Source organism: Haliaeetus albicilla, chromosome 1, assembly GCF_947461875.1.
Source record: "Haliaeetus albicilla chromosome 1, bHalAlb1.1, whole genome shotgun sequence".
In the NCBI taxonomy this organism is placed as follows: Eukaryota; Metazoa; Chordata; class Aves; order Accipitriformes; family Accipitridae; genus Haliaeetus; species Haliaeetus albicilla.
Genome location: NC_091483.1, coordinates 81,911,021 through 81,933,008, shown reverse-complemented (window position 1 = coordinate 81,933,008; position 21,988 = coordinate 81,911,021). Strand labels below are relative to the sequence as shown.

The following is a 21,988-nucleotide window of genomic DNA, read 5'->3' as shown; positions in this document are numbered from 1 at the left end:
GAATCCTAAAGCGACTGAGGGGGAAAAAAAAAGTTTTAATCTTTTTTTTTTTCTTTTTAACAAAAAAGCAAATTGTGCGAGGTGGGAAAGAAGCTGTCCCAAGGCCAAATTATCACCTGCTCACTTAAAACCCCCTTGAATATTGGCTCAGAGGAGATAAGTGAAAGCAGAATGTGGCCCTAGATACTGAAGGAGCACATGAAGATGGTTTGGAAAATCCTGTGTGCCAGGGACAGAGTGGCATGGGAACAGCTGTCCAGTATCTCGGCCACCACAAGAACTAGTGGCTAGCAAATGAAGTTAATGGGATATGGGCTCCAAGCAAACCCATGGAGGTGGGTTCTCAATGGGTAGCTGAGATGTAAACTTCTTGCTGAAGCTTATTGTGGATACGAGAGGATTCAAGAGGTAAATGGGCAAATGGAAGAGAGATCTGCTGGGATTTACTAAGCAGACAAATCCCATCAGGCTCAAGACATCCCTTGAGGGGAATATAAAGGAGGCAGGGAGAGTTTTGGGGAAAAGTATCGTATGTGTTTGATCCATCCTTGAGTGCCCACTCATGGCCACTGGTTTTATCTATATTTTTCATCTTGTTAACTTGAAACAACAGGAAGCAGAATGAGCTTAGCCACCAAAGCCACTGCACCTCGTGGCATGTGATTGGAGTTGGGAACAGCATCCTTGGTCACACGCAGCAGGAATGTGTTCTCCACATGTCTCTATCTACATAGTCTCAGGTTTTGAGATGCCCTGAATGCTACCAGAGAGCACCTTATGAGTATGCTCAGCTTTGTCTTCCATTTTCTTTTCCAAGTCCCTTCCCACCTTTATCTGTACCCACCAAAGCAGCTTCCCAGGCTGCGTAGACCCTGGGCCAGAGCAGTGCGGCTGTTTTTATGCTCTTAATGTGTCCCAGCAACACCGGGCAGCCAGCCTAGCATTTTGACTGAGATTTTGATGGCTTGCTATTACCAGTTCCCTTCTTCCGTTTCTCTTCCAGCAACGCTGGGTAATTTTACCAGTTTTTGTTAAAGTCTTGTTTTGCCCTTCCTTTGGGGATTAGGACAAGGGACCTGTGTCCACAAAAGTGATTTGGGTGCCAGATCCCTGCCAGTGCCTGTCACCCGCTGTAGTGTGCTGCTACCTTTCTCCTTCCCCACCTCAGAGCCAGGCAAACACATTCTGTCCTTTTGGGATTATATCCTTGAGATCTGAATGTCACAGCAGGCTGCATGGTTTAACACAGGAAACATTTGTGCCTGCTATTTAAGAGAAATAAGTTGCTCATGTTTCCCTGGGAACCAGCCTGTCAATCGAGCTTGCTTGACTCCTCTGTCATTAAAATAAAATGTGAAAGAGTAAATTGATATGTTGCAAGTTGTGGAAGGGTAAAATGCTACCTGCATGTATTTTGTATCCAAAATACGTACCCTTATGTAAAGAAGGAGCTAAATTTGAGTGCTTTTTCAGGTTATGTAGATGGAACGTTATTCTTCTGGATTACTTTTGTTAGCAGTGCTGTATCTTCATGCACAGAACTTGGAGGCTGTCTGTAAAAAAAACCCTGTGGCTCAGCAGTTGTCATATTATGTCTGTGTGCAGGTTATACATAATACTTGCTCCCTGGGCCCCTTGGCACTAGTTGCCTCTGCGGCTTGTGTGTGTACCGAGGCTGTGTTCTCTATTATACACCTTAGCCTATTTCTTCAGAGCTTTTCTCTTCGCCCCAGGAGTGCCTTTGCTTCTCATATTGTGCAGGTTATATGAGGGCTTATCTTCAAGACCTGCGACTTTTAAAGACTGCAGGTTATCTGTGGGGCAAGCTATTTTTAGGAAACACAGTACCAGGATGGCTCATAGCACTTGGCAGCATACACGTGCAGAACACAAAGGCAGCCTCTGTACTGGGCAGCTTGTGAACTCGGCATCATCAGGAGCTGAGAGACAGGCACGGACAGACAGCAAGGCACAGCAAAACAACAGGGCTGTTTTGGTCAGCGAGAACGGCTGCAGTCTGCGAGCAGGCATCTGTGGGCATCGTAGCGCCCAGAGCAAAGGCAGGGGAAGGGAGGCAGGGGCTGCTGAGACTGGGATGGAAACGGTCCGGAGGGCAGGAGGACTCTCAGGATCATTCACTGGCCTTTGCAGGTCTCAGCCCTTGGCCCTTAAGGGGGAATATCCAAACCAGCAAGATATTGGCTGGAAGTACTGCTGTCACCTGGCCAGTGCCAGAGATAGAAAACGAGACTCGTAGGACTAGTTCTCACTGCAGTTGCCATTGCTTGCGCTTTCCTCTGTTACCTGCTGTGAGATAAGGCAGGTGCTGCGCTGCTATCATTGGCAAAGCCTCCTCCCAGATTTCCACATTCAACCCTGTTCCTTTGTACCTGCCAAATTTTCATTTCCTGGATTCTTTGTGTTCAGAATAGTTTAAGTGATTGTGGTTTCATGCAACCTATGCTGAATTGGCCACAAAGCGGAGTAAAGGTCCATAACTGCTTTCATAAGAAGGCACACTAGGTGAGCTAGGACTTTCCTGGGCATAACTTAAGAAAGATATGCTAGTGGTGTACAAAATAGCAAAAGACTCGCAGAGAAGTCAGCTGTTTGCTGTCTCTTCCACTATAAGAACATGGGGGCATCAAATGAAGATAGCAAGCTCCGAGCAAATCAAAGGATGTGTCATTGATATGGTTTCTCGGTGGAACTCCTTGCTGCAATGTGTTGGGGTCATCAGTATTTACTTGGGGAGAGCAGACAAGCTCAGGAAAACAAAATCCAAAGATTACTAAATACAGAGAAACCATGTCTATCTCACGAAGTCCCTGAGCAGAAAGTAACTGGGAGCTGATAGGGGTGACTCTTCTTCTTCCACTTGTGGAGGCAGCACCCTGGTCTGGACAGACATTTGTTCTCACCCGGGACAGTTGTTCAGCTGAAGGTCCAGGAAGGATTTGTCTCCCGTGCACTTTCTCTTTCCAGTACGGACAGACAACAGCCTTGCCTGTACTGACTCAGGTTGTTGCCACCATATATCCCAGACAATCTTGCAGCACTTACACAGTCCAGGTAAGGCATAGCAGTTGTCCAAGCTCCTTCCCGAATGAGCCAGACGTTGTATACAACGAGGCACTGGGAGATATCCCAGCTGTAGGACGGCACAGCCCCCGGCCAGCACGCAGATGTGTGTTTGTGCGAGGCTGCGTGTGTGTCTATGAGAGTCCCATCTTTTAACCTGCTTTCTGCCTGTGCTCCAGGGAAAGTATTCCCAATTTTCCTAATCCAAGTGAAGCCAAAGGGGTACTTTAGATATGAGAACTCGCAGAAGTGGAATCATGAAGGATTTTTAAATTTAGCAGAGAGAAGGTTGTAGTAAGAATAAGTATTTGGGACTTGAAGCTTGATGGATACAAGCTAGAAATAGTGACACATTTCAAGCATTCAGGGTGCATGCTCGCTACAACAATTTATCGAGGATTGCAATGGATCTTCCACACTGAGATTTTTTTTTTCTGTTGTTGAGATTGGATACTTTTCTCAGCAGCTGTATCCTTCCAGGAATGCATGTAGAAAAGTGATAAAGCCTGTCGCTCTCAGGATATTAGAAGAAACTATTGTTTGAGCTGTATCATTCTGGAAATCACCTTCCTAGAAGGGAATAAGGAAGAAAAAAACCTGCGATGGGAATTTCAGGAGTTCTCCTCCTCACCTGGGCTTGTTTTGTTTCTAACCATAAAGGTGAAATGGATGGTCGTCCTGTGTCTAGATTATCATCACAGGGAAATATTTATGATAGCTTGTCAAATGATGACTGAATAGCAAATGTCATTATTACTCATTCCCATGAATTACTGCAGCTATGCTGGAATGGCTGGAAGGTGACAAGGCTTTTTAGCAAAGGGCAGACACTCTGAAGTGACTTTTGAAACTGCCTGTAGCCTGAATATACTTTCAAAGGGAGGCTGCTGGGCTTTCAGATTCCCTTTGTAGTCTTGGTAAAACCTTTTATTGACTTATTGTCAGGGGATTGTGAGGAAAAGGGGAAAAACATTCACAAGAAGCGATACTGTTTGATCTTTGCCCTTCCCCGTTGTGTTTATGATCAGTAGTCTTGCTTCAGATAAAACTTCTAGTGGGACTTTGTATTTATGTCAGAATGTTTCTCTCTCCTGCACCGGACGTGGTTTTGCTTTTTCTCCTGGGAATGTATGTTTTTGTTTCACTATTCAAGTATTCCTCAAGCGGGTGAATGAATCATGGAAATTCGGTATTACGTATGGATGGAAAGATAATGAAGCATTACATCTGAGCCTTCACAGTAAGTTTGCTTTGTCTACTTTGCAGGTAAAACGGATTAGTCTCTCTCTAGTAAACAAACAGTGTAGAGGATGGAAAAGTCAGCTGGGCTGTCTGGAGTTGTTGTAATGTAATTATTTAACACAGGTATTTCCAAACTGTACTTAGTGTACTGCATGGGGGAACACAAGCAGCTCTGCAGTTGCACATCGCTGAGCCCAGAGCAGGAGCCAAAATCAGCACCCAGGAGTCCTAATTACAACGATTCCTGGGTTAGAAAATTGGAAAACTCCTGTTCTAACCTACATATTTTGTGTTTGCTTTTGAGTTATATTTTAACTTGACAAGGGTCCTGCTAGATGTCAGCGTGCAAGTGGATCCCCCAAAGATTTGAGCATGTTCCAAATTTCTGACATGCAATGAGGCCTTTAGACTGCAGACGTGCTCTTAAAGCCAACTCCGAATCTTAGCAAGAGTGGGCAATTTGTAAAGCATAGCACACCCTGTGGCTTGTATCAGGAGGCTTTGCATTGAAAGATTGCTGACTTCAAGTGGATAACGGCACTTTTACCAACATTTTTAAATCCAAGGATGAAAACCGCTGCGTGAGAACGGTAAGAGGCAAAGCCTTTTTATGCTGAATATCAGGAATGTGGTGTTTTGGAGCATGGAGGGGTACTGAATGCTGCCTACTTTTCATTTCCACTCCTGCTCTCTTTTCCAGGCAGCTGGATCTTTATTTTTCTAAAAAAAGCTTCATGCCAGGCTTGATCCTCATCTCATCTGACAGTTCTAGGAATGGGGTATTATGTTGGTCAATAAAGGACAATTGCTTAATGGCTTTAAATCATTATTTTGCTTGGCAGAAAAAAAAAAAAAGATCAATCCATCCCATAGGTCCCCTTGACAAGACTTCAAACACCCCCAAAGCCAGAAGTACAGCTTAATATGGTGTCCAGGTATCCTTCTACCCTCCTTGTGCCCACCATGAGCTCTCCAGACTGGTTTGCTAGCCTCCCTTCCCCATTTGAATGTGTGTGTGTTGAAGGACATGAGACCTGAGCTATTTCTGTCCAGCCCTGGGAGATCTTGCTGTAGTGCAAAAAACCCCAACAATCCTCCCAGAAAGAGACCTTCCAGGCAATACTACCATTTTCTTTCTTCATGCTGATTATGTCTCTGGTTTGCAGCTCTTGGCAGTCTTCTCAGGTGTGTTGCACAGGGAGGTCTTTCTTCCTAGCTTGTGGGTTACACTCTCTGGACTTTTATCATTCACTTTGCATTTCATTCATAAACCTGTGGTTCATGGGTTCTTCCCAGGAAGGATGCTCTATTTACCTTGAAGGCCAGCTGCTCACAGACCACAAGCTAAGAAAACAAATGTCAGAGGCACAAAAAGTGCTTATTTTAGGATTTCATCAAATTTCTTTGGAACTACTGTCTGAGTATGGCACCAGCGTCAGCCATATCTGTCAATTCCTCCTTCTTAATGCATCAAGCACTGTATTAAACATGTGCTTGCAATGCATTTTAGCTTTATTTTCCCACAGGTAATTGCATTTCTATGTACCCTCAAAATGTCTTGCAAGCATGCCTAGGGCTTTTGAGCTGACTGGGCTTTGTTGCCAAATTTAAACTGGAGAAAGAGGGTAGAGCCCAGGGGACCCCAGCTACTCAGAGCTTTCTAGATTTAGTTCAAATCCTTCAAATTGCAGCCAAGCGAGCTGAGAGCTAGTGCAGTCCTGCAGAATGGTTGTTTATTTGCTATGGAGGAAATAGAAGTGCCATTCAGTAGGAATTGGCTTACCAGCTTTCCCAGCTGCTGGATGACTAGCATCTCTCATGGGTCAGCTTCTCTGTGGGAACAGGGAGCACCAGCCTGTTCTTCACCGTGGCTCCTCCTTGGCTATGAACAGATGTAGCCTCGATTAGAGGCAGCCCCGGGGGCAGGTATTGCTCTGTGAGATGCTGAGGACCACAGGGAGGAAATCCCGGCTTCCCCTCCGTCCCCTCCAGATAGGTAGCTCCATGTGGGACCATCAAACTGACCCTATTTCCTCATCATCTTGGACTCTGTCTGGTCTGGTGGGAAAGGCTGCTCTTCCCAGCCAACATAACCAACCTCGTTGCCAATTCCTTTTTCCAGATATAGCTGGTTAACACAGGGATATGGCTCATTTCCCTGAAGTCCTTTAATTCGCAAAGCTCTGCTTCCATCTGTAGGCTCGGTGGAGACCCTATGCTGAGGCTGCATGACATGGGTGAAAGGCCAGAGCTGCTGCTGCTGCTTCTTCGTTAGCACCCCAGTATGCCCAGCCTGGCCCAGCAGCGCTGGCTGGTTCCTGCGGTGTGCTGGAGGGGGACAGCCATCCTTATGGGTTGTAGGCTCAGAAACCACGTTTCAAACACAGCGTGCGGCCGTGAGATGCCCGTTGTCCTACATGGATTGTCAAATACTCCTGTGGCTTCAGCATCTGGGTCCTTCGAGGTGCTTTGCCAGTATCGATTCCGTCGGTGACAGCGGCAGTAACGGGCAGTCAGAAGAGTGGAAGGTCTGAAAGAAAATGGCCTACAAACACTGTATATACGAAATGGAAAAGTTTGCAGAGTTGTTACTTAATATCTGGTCAAAGCTGGGAAACCCAAACCCTGTATTATTCTTGCTGTTTTCCCCAGATGTTTCGGCTGGCTAAGCAACCTCACCCCAGTCGTGCAGGTGCGAACCTCCGGCAGGCAGCTGAGCGTGTTTTATAAAACCTGAAACCGCTCGAAGGCAATTTGCAGACACGGCTATTTTCATCCAAGGCACAGTCTTTTCTCCAGACTTTTTCCTCCAGACATCCAAAAGCCGTTTCAGCCAGCGTCTGTCTAAATGGGCAGGCTGGGGGATATCTGAGAGTTTCGGCTCTGCTGGTGGATCCTCATCCCGCGCGTCACACAGTGCTCGTTCCTGGTTGCAAACTTTTTTTTTTTTTTTTTTGGAAAGAGACTGTCCTTTAATAAAACGCGCTGTTTACGGGGCTGCTGCTTGGAGGCGAGGCTGTTACGCCGCAGCCGCATGAGAGCCATCGAATTCAGAAGCAGGAGAGCCCTGTCCCCTCCGCTTTAGGGCTCCGAACGCCGTTTCCCAGCTTGTTAGACCGTAATGGGATTTTTTTTTTTTTTTTCTTTCCCCTGCCTTCGGGAGAGGTCTGTGCCCAGAGGTATTTAAGAGTATATATCCCATACCAGCCGAGGTGGTTTATGTCTGAGGGGCACTGCGGGCTTAACGCTGGGATCCCCAGTGCCATCCCTCACCAGCCCTGTCCCAAAGGAGGAGAGGAGGATTGATTAACCCCGGGTGTTTTTTTTTTTTGTTTTGTTTTATTTTGGCCGTTTCGGTGGGTTGGGTTTGAGGTTTTCCTTCTCCCGGGCAGGCTGCCGGCGGGGGAGAGCCACCCAGCCGCCTCACAGGCCGCGCCGGGCCGGTGCTTTGCCGGGGGAGAAGCGGGCGGAGAAGAGGAGGAGGAGGAGGAGGAGGAGGAGGCGGGGGGATCCTTAAGGCGGAGCCGGGGCGGACCGAAGGGGAGGCGGCTGGAAAACAGGCCGGCGCTGGTTCTCGCCTCGCAGTGCCCAGTCAGCCGCCGGGAGCCGCGCCGGGAGCCGCTCAGAAGCGGGGAGGGGAGCGAGGCGCTGAGGCGAGCCCGGGCGGGCGGCGAGACCCCGTCCCCTCCGGCCACCGCAAGAGAGAGGTACGAGGCGGGTGAGGAGGAGGAGGAGGAGGAGGCGGCCGCCCCCCCCTTCCCGCCTGCCGGGGGTCCGTCCCCGTCCCCCTCCTCAGAGAGCATGGCGGGCGAGGGCTCCCCTCAGCTCCCCTCAGGGAGGCACCTGCCGCGCTCCCGCCTCTCCCTCGGCCGACCTGCGGCTGTCAGCGCCGCCGGCGTCGAGGGGCTGGCGGGAAGGCCAGCGCCCACCTCAGCGGTGGTGACCAGCCCGGTTCTCCCCTCCTTCATTAAGATGGCCAAGGAGGTTTCCCAGCCGGCGGTGGGGAGAGGGTGGCCGCCGTGGGGCAGAGCTGGGGCGGGGGGGGGTGTCTTTGCCTGAGGGGTCTGCCCCGCCGCCCCATCCCACACGGCCAACTCCACAAAATCTCCTCGTAAAGGTGCTCGCCCTCGTTCCTCAGCCCCGAGGAACCCGGGTGGGTGCCCTGCCGAGCCCAGGTGGAGAGCAGGAGGCTGCGGGCGCCGCTTTTATCCCTACCTGCCTTCCTGGGGAGGGGGAAAGGACCACCGAGGGCAGGGCACCCGCCGGTGTCTGCGGTCGTGTTGGGGGTTTTGGGGTGTTGTGTTGGTTTGTTTAGGTTTCTTGTTGGTTTTTTTTTTTTTTTTTTCCTTTATTTCCTCCATGTGTTTATGTCAGCGGATCGCCCGCACGCGATGTGCGTCTGCGTGCGTCTCCGCTTTCTCTGCCTCGGCGTTTCAGGCGATGACATGAAGAGTAAAGGTTAAGTAGGAAAGTCACCATAATCTGATGTGTGAGGCGGGATGTAAATTACGAGCTGTGAAAGCTTGCAGTTCATTTGTGTTTTGGTGTTTCTTGTTTATACAAAGCTGTTACAATACTGGGGGCTTGGCAGTTCATACCGATCTTGTGTTTTCAGTCAAATCCATTGACTTCTGCAGAATTGCTCCGTCTTTTAAATCGCTGCGGCGGATGAGGGATTAGTCTCGGACGCACAGTAGCGAAATGCACAAAGCCAATTGTCAGTTACCAAACCCGGCCTCAAAACAAAGCTTTTTAGCAATTTACATCCTCAGCCCCAGAAATACAGCCGCTCAGCTGGATCCTTGCTCTCTGATCACCCCTAAAAAATCCTTTGCATGGCGTATAGGCATGCTGTCTCAAATCCAGTGCTGGGACCAGCTGTAATTGCCCTGATATATTAGATGTAAACACAAGCTTTATGTAAAGTGAAACCGTATGTATCGGCTAATGCACGTCCACTCTGTGATCCTGCACAAATATTGTCGAGCCCAGAGCTCTGTCCTTAGCTCACCCTGTTGATCCACTTTTCCCTTAGCCTGTACGACACAGTCCTGTTCCCGGAGTTACCGGACGGGTTTAGTGGAGGAGGAGAAATCAGCCTAGGACCATTTCTGTGTGTTGTGCAAGAATGCTGTGTGTTTTCAGTCTTTTACAAATGTTTTATTGACTTAGTGATAACACTTTGCTCTTCTAGGTCCTTTTCCCTTTCCAGATTGCTAGCCCAGCGCTTACTAATCTTTTATGGCACTGCTGTGGAACAGATGTACGGTGTTTTTCAGTGAGTCGCAAGGTCCGTAGTTTCAGCTGGCTTTGCCTCTAAAAAGACAATACTGCCTTTCCCTTGTACCCCCATTGTGGAGTGGGTAGCTGGACTGGGAAACAGATTTGGATGACTACCGAGCCGGCAAAAAAACGATGGTCTTGGGTCTGACTCAGTGCCTGGATCTGAATCATCACATAGCTGCTCAAATGTTTACCTGGGCATCTTTGGGTTTAGAGGAGCATCTAGCTGTTACTTTGGCCAAACTATATGTGGAAATAGGTGTAGAGGTCTGGGTCTTTTAAGTCCTGAAAATACTGGCTGATTTTGGGTACCGTGGTCGTTTATCATTCTCAATCCTTTGGCTCGGTGGAGCAGCTGCTCTTGAGCTGTACTGCTTTGTGCCATGCTTTCTTGAAATGGCAGAGTGTGTGGCTGGAACGCCACGAACACACCACACGTGTCCTGGGAGCCTCTGTCCTCATCTCTGCTGTTGCTGAAAGCGCTGCTGGATAGCCCTCTCTGGTTTTCACTTGAAGGGCTTTCTCTCTGTTGTGTCTCTCGCACTAAAATGTGCCCTGACTTGCTGTCACAAGTTAACTGTGGTGCCTCTGAAACACAGTCTTCTCCTGGAGTGAGGGAATCTCAGTTGACTTGGTGGGGATGGAGTGGTTGAGGTAGAGTTTGGAAAGCTCTGTGAAACTGCTAATGTTCCTCACAAGCAGAAGGATACCTATGGTTTATGGGCTCCCTACAGTACCCTTTGGTCAAAAGGTGTGATGGTGCTCTTTTACTGGTCTCCACCTTTGTCAAGTAGTATGATTTGGGCTTTTCACAATCCTCCATCCGCAAAAGTTAGCGGGACTCCTGCCCATCTCTGCCTCAAGCTTGGAGGGGTATTCCTGCATGTAGTGTATTCCTTCTGCCTGCTACAGAAGTATAGCTGCCTGTCCTCTCAACCCCAGTTGTATTGCTTCATGGTTTCTGTGACTGTAATCCCACAGAAAAGTAATCCCTTTTAATGAAATCTAAGGTTCTCCAACTAATTTCCTGCTGGCCCAAATGAGGGTCTAAGGAGAATGCTGATGCTGACTTCTGAAGTATGTGGATTTACTTACTTTGTATGGTTGAGTTATATAAAAGAGAAATAGAAATTATTTTCTCTATGCCCTTGACAAATACTAAAACACAGCCTGTTGTATTTCACAAATCTAACTGCTGTCTCCTTCTCTCAGTAACCGTAATTAACAGACCAGAAAATGGAAAAATGTAGAAATATCTTTTCCCAGTGGCCACAAACATTAGTCCTCTCCAGAAGTTAATGAAGTCAAGTCTAAGGAAATTAAATAACTGATTTTTTTAGCTCTGTTGGTGAGCTAAAACACTGTGTCAGAGTGGTAAATCATAAATTAGAGAGGTATAAAGATTACCTCTTGGAAACGAAGTTGGTGAAGAATGGATTTGAACTCTTCCTTCTCAAGAGAGCATCTAAACCATCTGACTTCAGGATCTGTCCTGCTCTGCTTGGGTGCAAAAATTAATCTGTAGCACAGCAGTAATGTGGGATAGGGATACTAACTCACCATGGCTGGTGAGCAAGGTGCTCTCTTCTGGCTGGTAGGAGCTGGGGCTCCAATCCTCTTGCACACCAAGTGTGCTAGCAGGTCTGTGACACTGTAAAAAAAAAATGAATGCAACTGATCCCTTGTATGATGGACTCCTTAGAAGTGAATAGTTTAACAAATGACATCACAAAACGTTGTGGTGTTTCCAGACCACGTTATCATCCTTGTTGTGTTCCTGGTGAAGGAACATGAAAATTTTCAGCCACCTTGATGGTATGTCCTATTTTCATAAGCTCTTGTGGATGTGTTGGCTTTGATGTGTCCAGGTGTTCCAAGCTCACATAGGGGACACGTGGGTGTATGCACACTAATATCACTTGAGTTTATAGTAGTCACCATGGAAATTGGTTACAAATCCTTGCTTTTTTTTAAAATCTGATCTTTCTGTGGTTTCTTTTTATTTTAAGAAAAAACTCCAGCAATACTGTGGGTGGGAATATGAACTACTTGGCAAATAAAACTTCGTGGCAACTCCCGTTAGCACCATGTGCATTGTGGCACCTGAAGAGCGTGTTGATGTGGTGCAGCTGTTTCATGTGATGTGTGGCTCTACCCTGGAGAGTGGCTTTGTAAGAACTCAAGTTTGAGGTCCCATGTTTGTGTCTGTGTAGAGTTGTGAACATATTTTGGGGAGCCTGTGGGGTTCAACTCCTCCCTGTACCTTCTGAGAGTCCACTGCAACCTGTAATAAAGCCTCTTGAGGTTAAACTTGACACAAGCAACTGTCTCTTCTTAAGTAGGATATCATCAGTTGGTGTTGTACCGGTATTACTCTTCAGTTGTCCAGGGTGTATGCTCTTTGTGGAGTTACCTTCACCTGACAAGAGTGTGTCCATCACATCACCAAAATATACAGCATGTTCCTTATTCGTTGTATGGGAAGAAAAGGCTGTGAGTACTGGAGCCAGCACCCTTGAGGGACCCTGGGGTAAGGATTGGACTGCAGGCTGGAGGAAGGTTGCAGGCGGTGGGGATTCAACCAGCAGCCATACTCTGCCCACCCCAGCTGTGGATAACACAGCATGTGGGTTTTTATAACAAGCTGTTTGCAGGCTCAGCCTGACAGCAGCATGACACAGACCTTTGCTTTGTGAGGTGCACTGTATATATTGGTGACCTTTTTATCTGGAGATCTTTAAATGCAGTAGAGTGGTGTTGCTTTGGTTAATTTTAATCATGCCCTTGGTTTTAAGTTTTTTTTTGTTTTTTTTTTTTCTTATGGCAACTGGAGTTTTTGTTTTGTGACATTTTGGGGCCAGAGACATGAGGTTGTAAGGATGGATGTAGCAGGGAGTTTTTTGGCACCAAGGAAGGCCTGGATTGCTCTGAAGGTAGTGTGAGATAAGCTCATCAGCAGGAATGTAATGCAAGAGGGGGTCAAAAAGCCCCTCCCTGCTGTTCATGTTGGAGTTTGATCCCTGAGCTATTTCAGGGTAGTTCTCTGCTACCAGGCCATCCTTTAAGTCTCGGTAAAACAAGACGGCTATTGTTAGTGCTCTCAGATAACTTAAAATGATGATGGCTGGGAGACTGCTGGGTCTGAGGGAAACAGATTTTGTAGCCCCGGAGTAGTGATTTACACAGGGCTTTGGTTGTCACATATTCCTTCTTTGGAGCCGTTATCCACATCATCCTCTGAGACCACGTTTATCTCTCTTCTGAGAGTAGGAGGATGGAGGGAGAGAGCTGGAGGCCACAGAGCAGATCAGTGGCAGAATGGAGGTCACAGTGAGCGAGGCAGATTCTCAGCTGTGGGGAACCCAGCGAGCTGATCCGACATAAATAAAGAAAATTTCAGCTTGTGAGAAATGTTCAGTTTTGGTCACTTGCATTTCTTTTATCCAATAGGTCTTTAAAGGTCTGCAAACTTTGTATAATGGCTTGAAAATGTCATTAAAATCAATTTTTTCTTTTTTCTTTTTTTTAACCTACTGAGTTCAAAGAAAGGAACTACCTTTTAAGAAATAAGGAAATATTTTTTTTTTTGCTGGCTGTTGAAGTAGCGAACTAAATGAATGTAGATAACTTCTGAAGAATGGATGGTTAGTTATTCATTTCTTCATTATTCATTATTCTGCATAATGCCATATTTTTCTTAAGTGTGTCCTCTAGATTTAGCTGAGTGGCATTTAACAGTGTAGGTTGCTGGCATGTTTAGAATGACTGAAATATTGGACAGGATATGGTGATGTTTGCACACTTTGGGGGGGGGGGGGGAAAGGCACTTTAGTTTGGATCTTTTCTGTTGTGAAGTATCTACTCATGCTACCTTGTAGCTAAGATATCCAGAAAATACCTTGTGCTAAGCAAAGCAGGTAGTCCTGGCCTATCCCTAAGCTGGGAATTGCATAGGAAAGGAGGAGTTTCTTTTCCTTTCTAAGAGTTCTGTTCAGTTTAATTCCTTTTGCAGGGCAGGTTAGGAATGGTTTTTCTTCCAAAGAGATTGTGCAGGTGTAATATTCAAGTGTGCTAACCTAATGTTTCTGCTGGATGGACAGACATTGAGTCTGAAATAGAATTAAAAATTCTTCTGTCCCATGGGCATGCATGTTCCAGGATGTAGGTGTAACCTCCTGCTTTGATCTCCAATCTTCTTCTAACAGGATTTTCTTTTTTGGAATCAGTTACAGTTGTGATCCCAGAGGACTCTGCCAGGAAGATGTGCATCATTAGCGCGTCTAGGAATCCTTTGGTTGAACTCCTAAAAATCATAGACCCTTTCGGAAAGTCTGGGTCGCTGGAAGGAGTGTCGTTTTGCAAGACCCTGGCGTCAGCAGTGAAACTGCATTAAGATATTTTCACTGTGCTGTCCTGTCTCCGACTGCTTGCTTCCTCTCTTGCATAACTGTTCTCCACCCCCATCAGGGCATAGTCTTACGGGTGACTTGCACACATTGAAGGCACTACTTCTAGTGAAAGGGTTGGTCCTATTCTTGTGCATGTTCTGGTGTGACTGGGCAAGAGATCTTGATCAGGGAGCCCACACACCTGGAAGCAGATTATTACCTATTTTTATAGGGTTATTTTTCAGTTGGATCCAATCCCTGGCCTGTCCCATGACTGCTGCTGTCAGCACTACACAGTCAGTCAGGACTGTCCTTCTTAAGGACAGTGCAAACTTAGATCTAAGTTTCCTGGGGTTGCAAAACCGTGCCCTCAGATGTGCTGGGGTGTACTCACAAACACACACGAGTGGGTTTTTCTGCCTCGGACCACTTCTGTCGTCTTGCTCACTGCGTGCTTCTGCAGGCAGACGTGACTGAGAGCTTGGAGACTGGCTTTGCATTTACAAGAATGAGCCGGGAGGAGTTGTGGGGGATGCACAAGGAAGCAAAAAGTCCGAAAACCTCTGTACTGCTGAAGTTGATATGTCAAGCTTTAACCCTGAGATAAAGGTTAGTACTTTGGGGCTTGCAGTTTACACTCTGCTGCTTGGATGGTCTGATCTCACAGGACGCTATGTGCCTTTAATTAATGCTTGCAGAAGCACAGTGATTCCAGTAATGTAGTAGACTAAATTAAATGTCCCTTTTGTAGTCATGGGGAGCTCACACCATTGCTCCAGTTATACAATAGCATGTAGTGCCTCCATTTGGACTTTGAAGAGAACTTGACAACGGGCTGAATGTGACCATGGGCTTTAGAGTTAAGCACTGGGTCATTACCCTTTTTGTCCTCCTATTCCCTTGGGGTGGGATCCAGGACTGTGTGGTAGGCTCCCTGTGCAGCACAGCAGAGCGTTAGGAGGGGATCCAAAGTTTTGATGAGAGCGCTATATAAAGTCAGCTTTGCTCTTAATAGCTGGCTGCCACGGGCAAGCTGGTAAGAAGCACTGAAGGTTGCAGATCTTGGGGATGAGTGAAAGGTCAGTACTAACTAGGTGTTTCTGCATGAAGAGTTTATGCAGGTGGGATTTCTCATGCCAGGCTCCCAGCCCAGCAGAGAGACAAGGGCAATTGCTGTGCACAGGATCTCGCAGCATTTCTCTGACGTATTGTGGAAATACTAGGGAAGCTCGTGTGCTCTGGGGCTGTTGCTGCTAGGTTCTGTTGTCATATTTCTGTTACAAACAAAGAACAGCAAGGCCGGAAGGGACCTTAATAAGTTGTCTAATCTGACCTCCTGCCTCAAGACTGGGTCAGATCTATCTAAACTTTCCCAGCAGATGTTTGTCCAACACAGTTGTTAAAAGCTTCCAGTGATGGACTTTCCCCATCCTCGCTGGGTGATCCTTTAACATCCTTCGCTGTTCTTACCATTACCAAGATTTTCCTAGTTTCTGACTTTGATTTCTTGCGCTACAGTTGAAAATTGCTGACCTCTTGCCCTTTTGTTACTGTACAGAGCGAGCTGTTCAGTGCTCTGCAGTAGACTTTGGGAATGTCTGGGCCGTGTCCTCCTTGAGCTGCAGGGCCCCAAACTTGCTCGCAGTGCTCCATCTGGCACCTATGTGTACTGAGCTGACAGATACAATTTTATAACTCTCATATGTAGACTTTGGGGTATGATGGATGCATTTCTTTTTTTTTTTTTTTTTTTTTTTGCTGACAGCAGCACAGATAAAGTATTCTGTCATGGAAGGTTTCATTATGGCTTTGTCTCTTGTGACCAGCAGGTCGAGGGAGGTGATTCAGCCCCTCTGCTCTGTTCTGGTGAGACCCCACCTGCAGTACTGCGTCCAGCTCTGGGGCCCCCAACGTAAGAAGGACATGGACCTGTTGGAGCGAGTCCAGAGGAGGGCCACAAAGATGATCAGAGGGCTGGAGCACCTTTCCTATGAGGACAGGCTGAGAGAGTTGGGGTTGTTCAGCCCGGAGAATAGAAGGCTCCGGGGAGACCTTATTGCAGCCTTCTAGTACCTGAAGGTGGCCTACAAGAAAGCTGGAGAGGGACTTTCTGTAAGGGCATGTAGTGATAGGACAAGGGGTAATGGCTTTAAACTGGAAGAGGGTAGATTTAGATCAGATGTGAGGAAGCTCTGTACTGTGAGGGTGGTCGGGAACTGGACCAGGTTGCCCAGAGAAGTTGTGGCTGCCCCATCCCTGGCAGTGTTCAAGGCCAGGTTGGATGGGGCTTTGAGCAACCTGGTCTAGTGGAAGGTGTCCCTGCCCATGGCAGGGGGATTGGAACTAGATGACATTTAAGGTCCCTTCCAACCCAAACCATTCTATGTTTCTATGACTCTTTACCCAGCACAGAAACGGGGCATATGCTCTTGTTGCTCGAGTGCCATCTCTTCCATGGAGATGTATTATGGATCTTCACCAACTGTTCCAGAATAGTGCCTGTCTGTTGTAAGGTGAAGGTCCTTGCCAGCTGCTCTCACCAAGTCTTTCCCCATGACTAGCTTGATTGCAACTTGGGCAATTGTGCTTTCCTGATCTGACCTCCCAGCTGTAGTTCACGAGTGACCTTCTGTTCTCCCTCCCTGCAGTGGCTATGCTCTATGCATCTGATTTTGTATGTACTATCCCTTCCTTTCTGTGAAGGATACAGTTATTCATGCATTTCTAAAGCTGGTAAAATGCGGCTGTGAAGATTATTTTGAGCGGAGAGGTAGCACTCAAACATAAAACATGACAGAAAATGCAGCAGATAAGCACTAGAAACATTACTTACCAAGGTAAACTGGGTAACAAGCCAGCCAACATTAAAGGAACAGTTAGCTGTTTGCTTGAAGGTGATTGTTGTTTGATCATTACAGTTTCAGGAAAATTATGCCAAATGGCTGTTGTGTGACAGAGACAGATATCTGAGGGCTGCTTGTCTGTCTGGGTGAATTTGGGTCTTGCTGCTTCCAGGTGGACAGATGTCCACGTTACACAAAACACTGTAGTTTGCATTCATTGACCTTCTTGTACACCATAGTTGTATCTGTTTTGTCAGGTTTTAGGGGGTTCATTTTACAGGATACTCAGAGGAAGGTGGCAGTTTCATTTGAACTGTATCTAAGTGCTTCACTTTGCAGAGTGCTTCACATTATTTTGAGGGAAAAAACCCCCAACTTGTCTATGTGTATTGTTGCAGGCATTTTCTTTAGATCTATTAACACCTCTTACACCTTTCAGTGGGAGAGAGTAGGAAATATGTATGAAAGGTATGTCTACATACAGGGAGCCTTTGTCCTGAGACAACCAAAGAAGCTAACACCAAAATGAAGGCTGGTCTGGACAGGTCTGAAACACCTCTTGGCATTGATTCATGTTTATTGCAGTGGGAAGAGCAGGTAGGGAGGAGCAGTCTTGATTTTGTTTGTTTGAACTATCACTACGTATCTTCTTTGAATTCCTCACAGTTTTCTTGCAGGGCTTTTGTATGGTAACTTGTATAACATGAGTCTCCAGTTTCTCTTGTTCTGTGCAAAATAGCAGTGAAAGCTCTAGTGTTTTCTTCCCCACTCTTTTTCTCCCTTAATTACAGATACAGGGATCTTTAGTCATGTGGAAGGTATTTTATTGACAGCTTTTGAGTCTAAAGTACTTGTTATCGCTGAACAGGTGTAGAGTGCTGTAGGCTACTGGGCAAAATCCCTTGTTCAGTGTTTCTTCATAATGATTTCTTAGAACTGAAGAGTAATTTAGGGTGCATAGGACATCTGGAGCTCTCTCATCTGACCTCCTGCTCCAAGCAAGGTCAGAATCGTAGGTAGGTTCCTTGTGAACTTTTCTGATCAAGTTTCGTACCTTTTCCAGTCAATCGTGGCAGGTTGATGCCATGCTTACTGCTCTCATGGTGAGGAATATTTTCCTCTTGTCTGATCAGAATTTCCCTTACTGCAAGTTGTGCCCATTGTTTCTTGTCCTTTTGTTCATACTCATTGAGAAGAGCCTGGCTTCATCTTCTCTGTAACTCCCCAGTTAGGTAGTTGAAGATAGAAATTAGATCCCCCACTAACTGCCATTTCTTCTCCAAGCTAAACAAACACTGTGCCCTCATTCTCTTCTCTTACATCATGTATTCCAGTGACCAGACCACCTTAGTGGGGCTCCACTGAACTCTGTTGAGTTTGTCAATGTCTTTTCTGGGGTGTGCAGCTAAATTTAGGCTGCATCTGGAGCACCGTCTCCTTGGTGTCAAAAAGAGAAGAAGAGCCATTTCCCCAAGCTCTTGGCTATTGTCCTTCCCAATACAGCCCAGAATGTGCCTGGCTTTTGTTGCTGCAGGGGCACACTGCTGATTCCTGTTCATCTTATTGCCCACCAGGACCCCAGGTGCTTTTCTGAAGAGCTTCTCTCTAGCCAGCCAGTCCCCAGTTTGTGCTGAAAATGGGTATTTTTTTGTCCCGGGTGCAGGATTCTTACTTCTATTTCTCAACTTCATGAGGTTTCCTTCAGCCCATTCTTCCAGCTTGCCGGGCAGTCCTGCCCTCTGGTGTATTGACCATTCACCCCAGCATGGTGTTGCTTCTGAACTTCCTGAGGGACCTCTCCATCCTGTCATCCAGGGTGTTAATTAGGATGTTGAACAGTTTCAGCGTCAGTACTGGCTGTTCACTGAGGAACACCATTTGTAAAGGGCTGCCAGTTAAGAATTCAGTCTGTTGGCTGCTACCTTTTAAGCTCAATGATCCAACCAAATTTTAACCACCTTGTGTTCTACCCATCCAATTTCTATCCCCCCATTTGTGGGGACTGGTTAAGCATTTCTAGGATGGTCACTCTTTAAAAGATCTGCTAATGAGGGAGTTGCTTCAAAACAGTGAAAAAGTTGTGTTCAGACTGGCTACGTGGAGCTTTTCCATGGGGGAAGTGTGCTGGAAGAAGAGGGGTGTGAAGTAAAAGCACATGGGATTCTAAAAAGTAGTTTCTGGTCTCTTTTTCTGTGTTGATAAGGCCATGAGCTCTTGTGCTTTCCATCTAGATTGATGGCCATTAGCTTGTTTTTTAAATAGAGATTAAAGCCAGAGTGTTAAACTCAGAAGAGCTAAACTCTGAATTTTTCTTGCTGGATGTAGGAAGAAGGAGGCTTCCTTCAGGCTGTGGCCTGCCTGCTTGCCTGGGCTAGTTTGTTCTTAGGAACATGTCTGGCTTAAATGGATCCAGCTTAATCTCATACCTGGTGGTTTTTATTTTATTGTTCTCTACAAGATTCTTTCCAGTGTGCTTTTATAAAAAGCGTATTAGCTGCACAGCAGTGAGCAGCTAAGGGCAAAACTTTGCAAGGTGTAGCTAAGTGCTTTCCATGTATCATCACTGCAGGCTGAGGTTTGCCTTTATGCATCTGTGGGACATTCTTGAACCTTGCAATTGTACCTCTCTAAAATGGCAGGGTCTTTTCTGGAGTCTTGCTGTATAGGAAGTTGCTCCCCATTTTTGCATTTGTACCTGTGACTTCTCTTTCTTAAGTATTTCCTCTTGTTGATGTTGCAACAGTGTGCCAGGATCATTTGGAAATCTAAACCTGTACACCATAGTGGTTGCAAATCCTCCCAGCTGAATCATCTGTTGGGTTTATGGCCATACATTCCAGTCTATCATCCAAATTTGTAATGAAAATATTGCACAGCTCTTATGCCTGGCTGGACCCGCTTTCCAGTGCCCTCCCAATTAGATAGCAAACCCTTGATAATTTTGCTCCAAGAACTATGTTGTCAAGCAGCCATTTTGTGGTGATTACATCTAGTTTATGTTTTCTTAGCTGTATCTTATGGGAATGTCATGTGGAACAGTGTCATAATAAATAAAGATTGCATTCCTGAATATCCTTATCACTTCTGTACAGGCAGACATTTTTTTCCTGCTGGTGCATAGGTCCTTTGTTGTTCAATAGATTTTTTTTTTTTTTTTTGAAGCTAGAAGGGACCTTGAAGGTGATGAGCTCTGCCCCTGTCCGCACTGAAAGTTTGAATGTGCAAGCCATGCCAGATTTATCAGGAGTTTCGTAACGGCACAGTTGCAATATAATGGCTCCAGGAGATCAATAGGAAACAAACGTGATGTGTTTATGGGTTCCAAACTAAATTAAACCATTACCTGAATCCAGTCTTCAGAGCAGCCTTTGAACGCATCCCAACCCTTTTTCTGCAAGGGCTGGAAAAATAAAGAACGTGTCTAATCTGCACCAGATATCAGCCAACAGTTATCTGTGCCTACGTGCTGTTACTCAGATCTCGTTAGCTATCTAATTGGATAATAGGCAGTACACTTCACAACTACATAAGTATATTAAGCTTAATCTGCTTTGGAGCAGGGAGGGGAAGATGTGCTTGGTGACAAATGGACACAAGAAGATGCACAGTGGAGCAGTGGTGTAAATATGGTCCTGTGTCCCCATCACTTCATTTCCAGGAGCTTTCTGAGGCAGAGGCTCTGTATGTCTGCAGCATTTACATTAATATTTGAGTCCTAGAGCAGAGAGTTGCAATGTTTTCAGACTTTGCCTATGTTAGCCAGGCAATTTTACTTTTAAAAGCACAGTTTTTCTAGTGGTTAAATCCCTTTCAGAGGTGTCTTTTAATAAAACATGTAGGATAAATTCATCCCTGTTTTTAAATCCAGCGTGATGTAACAGAGAGAGGCGTCCTGTGCGTGTCTGGACACTTGGATTTTGCAGCACATTCCTGGTCCTAAAGCTTGTTTCCAGTACGTGAAGATGCGCAGTGGGCAGGATCAGAAAGCTTGCACAGGGATGGGTGTGACTAGTTCTTTACATGGAAGAGAGAAGCTATTTGATTACTGAAATACTTTTCCCTTTCTTTCCTGAGAAGATGCAGTTACTGCATTTACGTATTTTAAAACTTTTGGAGGGGATTGACTCTTTTCAAAGCCATAATGACAACAAAGTCAGACTCTTGTAGAAGATGTGTGTTTATATTTTCCCAGGAACTAGCTTATTTATTGAAAGATGTGGATATGAGCACATTTCATGAGTCGTCACCACCTATTATATTCTCAGGAGAAGGTATCTGCAGGGGATGTTTCTGGGTACAAAAGATCCATCTGCCAAGGGGATCTTTAGCTCAAGGTAATAGGAGAGTGACTATGTGAAACGTGTCCTGTCCAAATGTTTTGTGGGTTCCCTTGGGATTGATGGAGGGTTTTGACACAAGGCTCAAGTTGAACCCAACTTCTGGCCCTATATCTTGGGTGAAGTGCCTAGGGCTTTTCACTTTGAGCCTGCTTACCTCATCTAAAAGTTATCTTCAGCTTGTCATGCTGTCCAACATCTGTCTGTAGCAGGCAGAAAAGACGGTAGTAGACCTCTTAATCTTTAAGTGTCTTAAGCAAATGTAAACTCCGTTAAGTGTGTTTATCATCAAGCAGCTCATTTATCAGCTGTGCAGAGTACCTTGTGGTTCATTTCTATGGGAGGTTTGGAGGATTCTCTGATGTTTCCTGTCTTGACATCTGTGTTTTTGTGCCTAGCAAAGGTTAAGAGTTAGGCACTTGTCCATGTGAGAGAACTATTCCACTGTAAAGCAGGGTGTGAATTTAAAGCATGCTGACTTTCCCATGGAAAATCTTATTTAATAACAAAAGCCCTAAATCACTTTTATTTTGGATGAAGGGAAAAGATTGCAGGGTAACTGTTTTGGTCCATTTCAGTGTAGACAAACTCCCAAACCACCAATTTATTTTGGATGAACTAGAGAATAGCTGTTGAATGCAGAAGAGTTTTTATAGTTATCCACACCTGATTTAGTGCCTGGACTAAAAGCGTGATCAGCAGGGAAAATGGTATTTTTTCCAAAGGGTAGTTTACATCTCAGCATCTAAATTACTGGGACAGGCTCTGGAGAGAGTCTGTGTCTTTGTTTTCACTACACAGAAAGCCTGCCCTC

At 46.0% G+C, this 21,988-nt stretch overlaps 1 protein-coding gene across 1 annotated transcript in view; it reads left to right on the top strand.

Annotated features, from left to right (window-relative positions):
* The first annotated feature begins 7,873 nt into the window (after positions 1 to 7,873).
* Positions 7,874 to 21,988, top strand: part of SMOX (spermine oxidase) — a 55,569-nt gene continuing 41,454 nt past the window's right edge. The window contains exon 1 of the mRNA XM_069796594.1: positions 7,874 to 8,030. The gene's annotated coding sequence lies outside the window, so the exon portion shown is untranslated. The remainder of the gene's footprint in view (positions 8,031 to 21,988) is intronic.